The sequence below is a fragment of the Lagopus muta genome, chromosome 2, assembly GCF_023343835.1.
Source record: "Lagopus muta isolate bLagMut1 chromosome 2, bLagMut1 primary, whole genome shotgun sequence".
NCBI classification, from domain to species: domain Eukaryota; kingdom Metazoa; phylum Chordata; class Aves; order Galliformes; family Phasianidae; genus Lagopus; species Lagopus muta.
This window is the reverse complement of record NC_064434.1, coordinates 40,848,188-40,861,585: the sequence shown is the minus strand read 5'-3', so window position 1 is coordinate 40,861,585 and position 13,398 is coordinate 40,848,188.

The window sequence follows — 13,398 nt, the reverse complement described above, 5'->3', positions numbered from 1 at the left end:
ACCCCATGCTCGTGTACATAGTACTGAGAAAACTGCCCTTTTAAATTCAGGAACAGCAAATGTGTGCTATGTTTGTCTGAGATGGTATTATTACTTTTCTTTAAAGCATCCTGTATATTGCTGTGTTTTAAATTTATAATGAACACAGTGTTGATAACACACTAATGCTTTGGGTATTGCTAAACTGTGCTTGCACAACATCAGAGGTTTCTCTGATAATTATTTTTACCTCAACTTAAGTTTTTTTCCAACCTTTCCCTTCAAGTTCTCTTCTGCATGCCACTGGTGTCAGAAGTGAATTAGAGACTGGGAGAGGGTTTACTTGCCAGACAGGGTCAACCATTCACAGAATGCTAACCCTCTGGGGGGAAACAGCAGTAAGCTCAGCTGGCTGGGAGAAAGACAGTGTTCCTGAAAGAGTGAATATAGAAATGGTCTGAAAAAGTAAAAAGGAGTAAAAATAAGTTGGAATCCCAGAGAGAAAAATTATAGATACATGAAAAATGTAGACTGAGACAACAATTAACAACAATTAGAAACCTGGAGTAGGGATTCTTGCAGCTTGGAATCCTGATTGTATCCTGAATTTGGAAGAGAGGTGGCTAGCAGATCAAGGGAGTTGATTGTCCATCCCTACTCTGCTGTTGTGAGGCCTGAGCTAGAGTATTGCATATAAGTCTGGGGCCTCCAGCACAAGAAGGATGTGAAGTTTTTGGAGAGGGTACAAAGGAGAGCCGCAAAGAGGATCAGAGGGCTGAAACACCTCTTCTACAAAGATTGGCTGAAGGAACTGGGCTTATTCAGCCTGGAAAAGAGAAGGCAGTGGGGAGACCTAACTGTGGTCTTCCAGTATTTAAAGAGAGTTTATTAACATGAGGGAAATCAACTTTTTGGACAGGTAGATAGTGATAGCATAGGGGGGAATGGTTTTAAACTAAAAGAAAGGAGGGAGAAAAGTAGAGAGAATGGAGAATTCACTGAATCCCACTCTCGAGCTCTCAGGAGTGAGTTGTGAAAATTTGGAAAGGTTATTCACAGCCAGTTTTTCTCTTTAATCTTCCCACCTTTGTGTTAATAGCTACTTCAGTTCCTGTGACTTTCTCTGCTAGTTCATGTAGCACAGATCTATACTAGGGATGGGGACAGGGCACACACAACCTCTCTGGGCAGCCTGTTCCAGCACATTACCACTCCCTTGGTAAAGAACTTCCCCCTGACATCCAACCTAAATCTTCCCTCCTTCAACAAGAAACAATTCCCCTTGTCCTGCTGTTACCTATTTGGTAAAACTCATTTATTTATTTTTTTATTGAATGGTGTCATATCTGGTTGGTAGATAGAGGTGTTGATAGGGACAATAAACAACAGTGAGTTCTGCTCAAAATTTGTATCAATAATGTGGATGTAGATGCGGAATGCATCCTTGGTAAATTTGTTAGTAGTACTAAACAGAAAGTTGTATTAGGTTTACATGGCAAGATTTTTGGTAGTGAGGGGCTGGACAGTGGTCTCTGTGAGCAGAGCCCAGCACTACCTCATATCAGATCTGAGCCTAAATGGACCCACCACTGGCCAGAGCTGAGCCGTGAACAATACTGGTTGTGCATCTGGGAAAGTATAATGAAGAAATGGAAAAGCTGTTGCACAACACCAGCTGGAAGAGAGAAGTGAGAAAATGGGAGAGAAATAGCCCTGAGACACTAAGGTCAGTGGGGGGAGGACAGTAAGTGTCTCCTTCTGTCCAAGAAGGACAGAAAGTGCTCCAAGTGTGGAGAAGAAGTTCCAGCCGCCTGGGAACTATAGCTGGAGCTATGTCCAAAGAGCTGGAATCTGTGGGAAGGCCTTGTAGGGTCAGTTTGGGAAGGATGGCATCCTCAGGTGGAGGACCACCATGCTGGAGCAGGTACAGAGAAGGAGGATGTAGGAGCAGCAGAGACAAGCCATTACAGACTGACCACAATCTGTATTCCTCATTTCATTGTGTCAGTTGAGGGGGAGAATGTAAGTAAAATTGCTTACAGGGGTGGTGTTTGTAGTTTGCTTTTCATTTTCACTGCTCCAGACTGTTAGTAATAGGTGATAAATTACAGTAATCTCTCTATTCTGAGTCAATTTTACCCATTATGGTCTTTGATGAGTAATATCCCTGTCCTTAGCTCAACTCTTGAGCCTTTTTTAATCACATTTTCTTCCCTGTTTTTTGTTTTGTTTTTGTTTTTGTTTTAATCATTAGAAGTGATAGAGTAGTTTGGTGAAGTTTATCTAGCCTCCAGTACAAGGCCACTGCAGAGATGCTGTTGATTCTCTGGAGAAATGCAGGTCTCCAGAGGAATTTAGGTAGCTTGGAACACTGGCAATTAAAGAGAATGCTGGGTTCTGCACCTGGGATGGAGTAGTACCGTACATAGCTATGGTGTGGGAGACAAGTGGCTGGAGACCAGCACAGAAGAAAACTGGTCAATGGTAAACTCAACATAAGCCAGTAGTGTGCGTTGGCAGCCAAAGCAGCAAACCACATTTTGGAGTATATTAAACACAGCATAGCTAGCCAATCAGAAGTGATTATTCTCCTGCTGTATATATTTGTGTGGCTTCATCTAAAATACTGCATACTGTTCTATCCTCTACAATATAAAAGAAGAGTTAATGCACTTGAAAGCATTGAGAAAAGGACAGAGAAGCTGAGAAAAGGGATGAAAAACATGTCCGGTGAAAACTGAGAACATTTGGACCTTATTGCTCTCTAAAACTTCCTGAGTAGAAGTGCAGAGGGAGTTTCTGTTCTCCTCTCTGCTAACAGATGATATAGCATGAAGGAACAGCACAAAGATTCATCGGGAGAGGTTCAGACTGGACATTAGTAAAACCTTATTCACTCTGAGGGCATTCAAACACTGGAACAGCATCCTAGAGAGGTGGTTGATATCCCCATGCCTATCAGCGTTCAGGAAGTATTTGTACAATACCCTCAATAACACACTCAGTTCTGAAATGGTAAGGCAGTCAGTCTGTATGATCTTTGTAAGTCCTTTCCAACTGAATTATTCTATTCTGTGTTGTGCTCTGTTATGCTATTGTGTTATCATTTAATACTGCACTGGTCTAGCTGGTTTTTCTTTTTTATGTAAAATTTTTCTGCTGTACATTGTGCATGCATACCGAAATAGTGCCTTTCTCTTCATTCTTGAAACTAAAATTAAACCAGTTTTATATAAATAAATAAATGTTCCTTATCAGTAAATGGGTTAGAATTATTTTCTAACTTCCATAGAACCGTGAAATTAAATAGAGATGTTATGTGATTAATTGATTTAGCAGTGTTTCTGATGACTAATTACATTCAGTAATGGTTTGCCTGTACAATTAATAATTGTCAGTTTATATCAGATCTAATAGGATTAGGTGTGCAAATACTGCACACTAAGTCTTATGATCCTGTGACTAAAAGCATATTCTGTGAGGACAAAATTCCTTCATTTGCTTATATTAGAATGTATATCCATGAGAAATGTATACGACTAAGGTATTTTCTTTTTTCAGTTTTGTTATACCATTTATTGATTTGTCATTGTTGTAGGTAAAATTTTTTATGAGAATTGATGAAGAAATAGTAAAATCTAAGTTATTGTGGCAGCTTCTGTAGCAGTTTCACAGTAAATATTTCCCCAAACTTTAGTTACAAAATCTTGACTGAATTTGACTTACAGAAGTGCCAGTGTTTTAAAAAATGACATTTGAATGCTACTAACTTTTATTAGATACTGTCCTCTGCATTCTCTCCCTTTTTAGCCTACATGATAAAAATCGTACATTATAATACATATTCCTATAAAATCCCACAATACTCTATAAAAAATGAGAATTTTTTCTGTTATGTACAAATGACATAAAAATATAAAAATGACATATAGACATAAAAAGCCTGCATATATGTTTTTGTAGATATATGCAAATTTTGTACATAGGTATGCATTCTGTAGATAAGTATGCATATTTATATGCATTTATTTATACACATTTTACAGAAATAAATTATACGCAGCGCAACAGCAATACATTCTTTGATATGCCAGTCTTACTAAAGTCTGAAATACAATTTATCTCTTTAAAATTCACATGTCTCTTTGGAGGAATAGAGTGAGAATTCCTACAGGAGATGTCCCAAATGTCCCAAATAAGAATCTGTCACTTTGCAACTGCTTGAATATTTCCAAAGTTTTTCCTACAAATATTTGTTTTTCTTTTGAAAGACTACTTTGCATGGAATGAGTATATATAGGATAGCTTCTCAAAAGCACATACGTATAGTTCAGAGGCATTTGTAGTCACCACCAAGGAATTTCTTTGAAAAGCAGAGTACTTTACTTGCATAAAAATGGAGTTATCAGTAACCTTCATCTTGTTCAGCCATTCCTTTACAAATCTGACAGAGAGCCGACTCATTTACCGTTCAGTTCATCCTGATCAATATAAATAAAACAAATCTTTCACAGTAACTGATTCCAACTTAATTAAATCTCTAGTACTGCATTAAAATGCATTTTCCTTCATTCATATCGACATTAAGAATTATAAGTAAGAATTTACTTGGAAAAAAAAGTTAAAATTCTTATCAAAGCATTTTTATCAATATAAGTTATAGCAATCTGAGGTACGATTAGAGAAGTCCTTCAATATTTTTTTTCCACTGTGACAGGTGAAATAAAAAACATCAAGTTATCTTAGTAAATTTTCCTGCTTTCTGGTACTAATTAAAATTTAGATTTTGGACAGAATGTCATGCCTATGTTTATGCTTATGCATAGGTCTTCTAGCTTTAATTATGATTTTACTATGCTTTAAAATTTTTCTACCTCCTTTAAAGCAAAAATATTTCACTCTCTCTTTTAGTATGAGTTAGGACATAGCACTGCCAGAGCATTTGCAAACTAATATTCTGTCCTTCACAGAATCAGAGAATCATAGAATTGCTCGGGTTAGAAAAGACCTTAAGGGTCACTGACTCCAACCATGACCTAACCATACTACCCTAACAACTCTCCACTAAATCATGTCCCTGAGCACCACATCCAAACAGTTTTTAATCACATTCAGGGATGGTGACTCAACCACCTCCCTGGGGAGAATATTCCAGTTTTGTTAAAAACCTTTCTGTAAAGAAGTTTTTCCTGATATCCAACCTAAACTTACCCTGGTGCAACTTGAGGCCATTTCCCCTTATCCTGTCACCAGCGAGAAGAGACCAACCTGCGATCACCTTTCAGGTATTGGAAGAGAGCAATAAGTTCTGTCAGCCTCCTTTTCCCCACACGGAACAGCCCAAGTTCCTTCAGTCTCTCCTGGTAGGGCATATTCTCCAAACCCTTCACAAGCCTTGTTGCCCTTCTTTGGATCTGCTCCAGCACTTCAATGTCATTTCTGTACTGAGGTGCCCAAAACTGAACAGCATACTCCAGGTGAGGCCTCACCAGGGCCGAGCACAGGGGCAGCATTACTTCCCTAATCCTTCTCATCACACCATTCCTGATACAAGCCAGGATTCCATTGGCCTTCTTGGCCACCCAGGCACACTGCTGGTTCATATTCAGCTGACTGTCCATCAGGCAGCTTTCTATCCACTCTTCCCCAAGCTTGTAGGGTTGCCTGGGGTTGTTGTGACCAAAATGCAGGACCCAACACTTGGCCCTATTGAAACTCTTACAGTTAACCTTGGCCATTGATCCAGTCTGTCCAGGTCCCTCTGTAATGACTTTCTCCCCTCAAGCAGATAATGTTAAATAAAATAGATAAATCCTTTATAGATTAAAATCTATATTTAGATACTGGTCATCATGCTTTGCACCCTAATTTATCACTGAATGCTCTGCTCTTTGTAATTTTAATCGAAAATCTGCAATCAATACAATGTTGTATTAACGTACATGAAGAAGGGCTTAGAAATAAAAAACAGCAATTTAATTTTCAAAGATCAGTTTTTTGGTTTCTCAGCTGAAACTTTTACACTGAACTATGTAAACCATGTCTTGCTTTGAACAGAAGTATTCATTAATTTTTAACTTTACTCATAGGCCAAATAGTTCTACAGCTGTAGATGTCCACATTCGTAGTTAGAAAGGGACGGCGTATAACGCCAATTATCTTCACAAATTTTATCTCCACTTTTTCTGTGTGTGCAGGTGGTATAGTATACAAGTACTTCTTTCTCCTCTAATAGTTTTCTTGGCTGTGATCTTGAGACCCATCTATTAAAATATCTGGGTGACAAAGCTGGACACAATATCTCATAGAGGAGTATATCGACTTGAGGAGGCTTTTCAAATATGTATTGGAAGCTGTTGCTTGGAATTCTGTATTGTATGCCTGTTGTGCTGTCATTTTCTTTAAGTCAAGAAGTTGAAAACAATTGTTCAATGCTTTTAATCTTGGATTTTGCAGTGTATTGCACACCCTTACCAGCAGCAACTGCATGCTCCTTTCTGCTTGTTAAAATTACTTTTATTCCTAAAATGCATAAAACTCTTACAGTATGCTCACTGGGAATCTGACCTGGCAGGAAACTCTTTCATTTATGTGCTTAATGGTCAACCTTTCTATTTTAGTTACAGATAATCTGAACCGGTCTATGAATATACTTATTTCTGCTCCTCAAGTACAGAAGATACATAAGGCAATCCGCATGGATTCAGATGACTAAATTTCAGATACCATGTTTTTATTTCTGCCATTTAAAATTGAACAAGTAATTTGTATGACCTTTGTTGATACTAAATTCAAATGGAGAAAATCCAAAAGACAGGAACAAGTGTTATGAGATGTGCAGTAAGCATGACCTACAAGCAAAGATTGGAATGATTACCACTGCAGAAGAGGAGAAAATAATAATAGGTATGAGCCTACTTTAACAGAAGGAGAATGACCTATTTTTAACATGGAGAGGTGAACAGAACAAGAGATAATGTTTTTAAATTGAATCACAATAGAAGAAGGAAAATAAGAAAGAATACAGTGCTTGAACAAAGTAACGGTAAAATTAGAGATAAAGTCTGCCAAATATAATATAGGCTGTATTTGGGGAGGCAGATAGGCTAGACAGACTTTTTTTTCAAATTTCTAAAACACTAACTGCTATTGAAACTTGTATGGATAGTAAAGGCTTGATAGTGGTACTCAATTTTTGCCTCTTTTCTTGAAGGGATAGCTCTCAAGCAGCCTGTTTAGTCCAGATTAATAAGTGATAACATATGTGGAGCCAGAAATACGAACAGGAGAAAGTCTTTCAATTGCTTATAGTGTATTTTGTCTGATATCACAAAAACAGTAAGGACCAAGTTGAATAATTCAAAATGCAAATATGCTTTTTACATTGTTATAGACAGATATAAAAGGAAGATAATACAAAAATTTTATACAAAAATGGTATTTACCTAAAATAGCAATAAAATACTTATTTATGAATTTTCCTTACTGATATGCTAACTAATGAAATAGAAATAGGAAAGATAATAAGAGATTTGAAGAAAATTTTTTTTACACAATAAGTTGGACAGGAAGCAAATGAGGTCTAAAGGGCCAAATAATTGAAAATCAGGCTCCTGATATAAAACCAACAAGGTTAAAGTTGGAAAGCACATAGGACGCCATTATTATAATATCATTAAGTTTGAAATGCTGATGGGGTTCTGTAGAGAGGTCAGCAAACACAAAGATATTGCACTATAAGAAAAGCTGACTTGGAAGAAATGTGAAAGAAGTTGAATAAAATTGTCTGAAATTAAATAATTCATGAAAAATCAAGAGTGGAAAATGGAGAACCTATTCTTGGTAGGTCATATTAGGAAAAGAAAAAGAAAGAAAAAAGCTATGTAAGCATAAATAAATGCATAAAGTTAAAAGAGCAGCAAAATTAATGTGGTCAAAAAGGAGGTTTATATCCCCGAGTGACTTAGAACTGCATTAGAGATAAAGGAATCACAGAAAATGTAGAGGAGTTTTAAAAGCTTTAATGATAGTGAAAAAAAAGAATTGACAGCAAAAAAAATTACTAATATGAACTTTAGAATATATTTAGAAGAAATACCAAGTACTCTTTAAAGAGGCAAAGGTGAACTTTGCATCATTCAAATCATTGTAAACCTAGAATAATATTTCTGAAGTTGGAATACTCGTTCCAAATCTACGTTAGGTAATAAAGAGCTAACGTGGGTCTTATCCGTTATATACAACCAATTGCTATTTCAGTTAGGAACAAAGATATATCAGAAGTCACTTTTTATGAAGCTCTCACTAATCAACTATCCTCTATAATTGTTAATGCTGATTTTTCAGCATAATGGCTAAAAACATTGAGATTATACTGTAGTGGAATTTTTCATTAATATCTTTTCTTCATCTTATTCTTTTTTTTTTTTTATCCTTAATTACATTTTATTATGTCTTAGAAAGAAAGAAGAGACAATGAGTCATCCTTTATGGTAGATAACGCATGAAGAAGTCCAAAGCCCCATGTGAAGTATCCAGTACTTATCATGGTGTATTGTGTATCTGATGTATCAATACCTTGGTATCTGTCTAGCTGAGATTTACTCTGAGATTTATGGCCTTTCTTAGAACACAAGCTGGACTGAAATACATAATCACAGGAACAGAAGGCAGGAAAAAGTTTCAAGCAGTAAATGTTAAAGAAATCATGTGACAGCAATATAGCTGACTCAGCCCTTCATCTTTCGAAGGTGTGGAATATGAACCTGACACAAGAACTGTGGTGATTTTGTGATAAGGCTGCAAAACCAAAAAGGAAAAAAAAAAGAGGTACTCATTTTCAGAGATGTCAGAAATATTCATGGCACCAAAAATGGAAAAATGGCTGATGGTTTCTTAAATTTTCTTCCTGCAAAGTGAAAGTTCACTGCCTTCTTGCAACACAGAGAATTAATGTATCTGTTCATCTTTGTTAATCCCAAGCCTCTCACTGACAGTTCGTATCTATGTTAATACTGGTGTGGATGAAAGGTGCTATGTAAGCAAAAAATATATATTATCATCATTTAATGTTTTATCATCTATGGGGAAAAAAAAAAAAAAGGAGAATAAAATGGAAATATTACAGAAATTTTGCAGTTGTTCCTAAAAGATGTCAGTATACAATTTCCTTCAATTAAAGAGAAAGAAAAGAGGGAAGAAAGGAGGGAGGGAGGAGAGAAGGAGGGAGGAATGAGTTGTCACAAACAGTTATTCATTACTAATTTCTTTAGGCTATAGCTGTGGTTTTTAAACCTCCAGTAAAATTTGACTCCCAACATATTCCTTCCTTGTTTTTGGTACTGTAAGAAAATTTACTGTTGCTTACAGAGGGTATGGTAGGAATGGTTTGTTTTCCACACTAATGTTTCCATCTGTAGGAGAAGGAAAAATAAAAATTAAGAGCCACTCAAAAGGCTACAGATACATCTTCAGACATTTGAAATTGTCATCTGAAAGACATCTTGAATACAAGTGTATGTATGTGTTTGCCAATATCACCTAGTTTCTGTGTGATTCTTTATTTCTATAGCATCTTCTGGTAGCAACTTTAGCTGATTCTAAGAGAATTAGTACACATGGCAGCTTACTTATCTAGCAAAGAATGCTGTAAATTCAGGACTGAGGCTTTCACTTAATGATATGCTAGGTTCATTATTCTCAGAGAATAAAACCTCATAATCTGAGCAATAGAGCTCGCACATAGCATAGAAAGATGTGAGAATTTTTTTTTTCTTTAATCTGTTTCATATCTTTATGAAGCTTCACAAAAAAAAAAAAAAAAAAAAAAATTCCACCTTATGTTTTACTGTTGTCAATATTTTTTTCAAACTATTTTAAGAAAGAGGTTAGTTTGTGAAGTGGTTATTCTGTATTAAGGCTGAACATTCTGGCAGCTTAACAATATCACTAGCATCACAATTCAGTTACTACTAAAATATTTATAAAACAGAAAAATGCAAATTTGTAGTTTTTTAAGATCTGAAAAAATAGCAGAAAAATTTTTCCTCAGTTTTTGTTCTTAATCATCTGTGTGTTAAAAATAATCTCATTCTTAAGCACAGTTATAATAGCCATCACACAGAGAGAAATAGAGAAAGACAAAACTGTCATCTTGAACTTTCTCTGAACAAAACACAAATGAACTAAGCTCACTTGGAGAACCAAGCAAAGCTTTTGAGGACACAATATGTTTCTTCTGTCTGGACTGCATTATTTCATGTTCAAATTGTTTTCCAGAGAATCAGTATGACACCATTCTTCATGTCTAAACAAGTACCAATCTTATGCTGTTACCAACAGGTTTACAAGAATACCTAGTTGGAATTGTTTTCAGCATAATGTAGTATAGTCAATGTGATTCAACAATTTCAAATTTGGTAATAAGACAAAGAAGGCGAATTAATAAAATGCTCAGGTTACAAAGAAGCATAAATCTTTGGATCTTCATTTTATTTTACTGGATAAGATACCTCTAGAAGATCCTTGATCCACTTTCACTCTATATCAGCCAAATTATAAGTGGCAACAACCTGAACTACAGCTTACACGTAGCTAAAATGCTGTCCTGTACAGTTATTTTTTCTTTATTTGACTCTCAGTTGCGTAGCAAATTCCAGAATTCAGTTCAGCAGATGCAATTGTCAGAGTTCACTACACTCAGTGATAGCAGCTATAAATATTAACTACTGAAGTCACTCTGTATATTGAGTGTGCATCTGTCTAGGCAATATAGTGAACAAATAATTTAATCAGGGATTTATCTGTTTTAACAATCCATTTTGTTGCTAATAAAATAGTGTAATACAGAAGAATGATATCTGACCTCATTTGGCATTTTAATGTTTCAAAAGCTGAACTGTCAACTAACAAGTGTATTTATTGAAAAAAACACTGACCACAGCAGTAAACACCAAATATGCAGCCTGACCTTTCTTTGAATTTGGCATTCTCAAATCTCTACACAATACTGAGATCAGTAACATCAGAGTCAATGAGTAAATATTTCTTAAACAGCCCCAAGTAAAGTAGTTATTTCAGTTACTGTGTTAAACTAAGTGTAATTTAAGAACTCAAATCTGGTTAAGAGCAAAAATACTGAAAGTGAGCCATCTCTCTCAGGTCCCAGAATTATGATTCATTATTTTGTGTACTGTTTGCTTTTTTGTACTTAATTTAACTTATTTTTATCTCACTTACCTGTTTACTCAGAGTTGCTATCATTTAGTTTGAGCCTTCAATTATTTCTGTCCTATCTAACAATTTATCTAAGAAAATATGATACCAATGATTTATAAGATCAGACTGTTGGAAATTACATTAATTGCTACTTCTGATTTTTAAAGGGAATATCAGGTAAAAACAAGAGACGGTTAAGTTGAAAGACTTTAAAATAATTCGGAATAAAAATATTATTTTTTAGTCCTAATAATCTTTTGGATGTTTATGTTCTTTTGTTTTTGTTTTCCATTGCTTATTGATTTCTCCATTGCACTCACTCTTCGTTTATTTTCTTCTTTTGCCATCTGTTTCTTGTTTTTCTTTTTTAAAGTGTATTTATCACCCAGGAAACTTGAGCACTATAATGCCTTGTCCAACAGTAAAACAAGTTTCAACAGATTTTGTGCCAATTGCTCTCTTTTTAAAAATCCTCACTTCACAAAAAAAGTCTATGCTGCTTATCTCATTCTTTTAAGGGCAGCCAGAAGATGATGATTATGAACATATGGTATATCATTCTTATTTCAAAGTCTTCCTTATTACATCTATGATAAAGTTCTGCTGCATGATCAGGCAATAAATCATTTGACCTGTAATTCATTTTTTCATGTGTTTTCAATTCAAACTATGTAATATTTTACAGGATGGATGAGAGCTAGGGAGTTAGGACCAGACAGGATGCCAGTATAAGAATTAAGAAAATCTGGAAGATCTTTTAGGACAGTGTCATCCAAGTTCAGGAAGTTCATTTCTATATTCAGGAAGCTGAGAAGATGTATTAAGAGACAGACTTGGCTTAGTGAGGAACAGTGTGCTCATGCCATTGAGAAAGGATTCCTTTCAATTTCTGTGTTTTTTTTTTTTTTTTTTTTTTTTAATTAAAATGTATATAGGTTATAAATAAGTGAAAGACATCATATACACAGACTGAATGAATTAGTTGCTATTTGTTTCCCTTTGCTGACATGAATGAATGGATGGCTCTGCTTTCATTCCTGGATCAGAAATTGGATTGTTGCATAATTTTCTGCTTGGCATTTTAGAGTATCTATTTATAATTTGAAGACTAATTTAATGGTAAATTTGGAAAAAATACTATCTCATCTTTGAAGTTTATCAACATATGAAGAAGATAGAAGGATGAAAAGACCCCAGTTACAGAAATCCAGTATACAATTCTTGCAAACTCCAAGGTTTAGAACTATTCTGAGGGTAATTTTTGCCACGAACTAATGAATATATAAGACATAGCTCTGGCTGTGAACTGCTGATTACAGTTGTTGCTAAAATGCCTCAAACATGATATGTATAAATTTGAGTTTAACAACATGAACAATATTTTACTTCTCATCCTCTGTCTACCAACTCAAAATCAAACCAAAACAAAAATTAAATCTCAGACAAGTGAAACAAACAAAATATATTTGTATATAACAATTGAAATAGATTGAAATGGACATTCTGTTTTATTTCCCAAAACCCTAAAGATATGTATTTGTGTGCTGTATTATAATTGGTGCTGTCTGCTAAATTCAAAATACAGAAAGTTGTGTATTACAAAGGTTTGACTTTAAAATGACAGACTGCACTCATCATTTTCTACTATTTGAAATTCAGTTGTTTTTGCACTGTTCTATGGAAGTCAGAGAGTATTCCTTTTCATATGTTCCTACTTAATTAGTAGATGTTATTTTTCACATCTCCAAGGTCATAAAACCATTTGATGTGTGATTCAGTCACTGATTGTATATTACTTTAATCAGTAATCAAATAATCACTTAAAAGATTTTTTTTCTAACACCAGAATTTGCTGAATCATTGAATTTATTGATAAATACTTTGAAAATATTCTGAAATACTCCAAAATTATATTTTGGAGACTTAGTGAGAATGGATTTCATTGTATAAACTGTTCTATTCAAAAAAGTTGTTGAAATATATTTGTGAAAAATCTGTGTGAAGCTTAAGCAGATGTTTGCATATATAGCAGAATCAGGATCAGATGAACCTGTGTACTGAATGCCTTCTTTCAGCATACTATATCCTTCTATTTGATATGTACACAGGTGATATTTATCAACTCTTTTAAGTAAATACAACCTTAAAAAAATGTTACAGAACACAGAATTATGTAGAACAGTTCCACAGAACTTGCTGTCC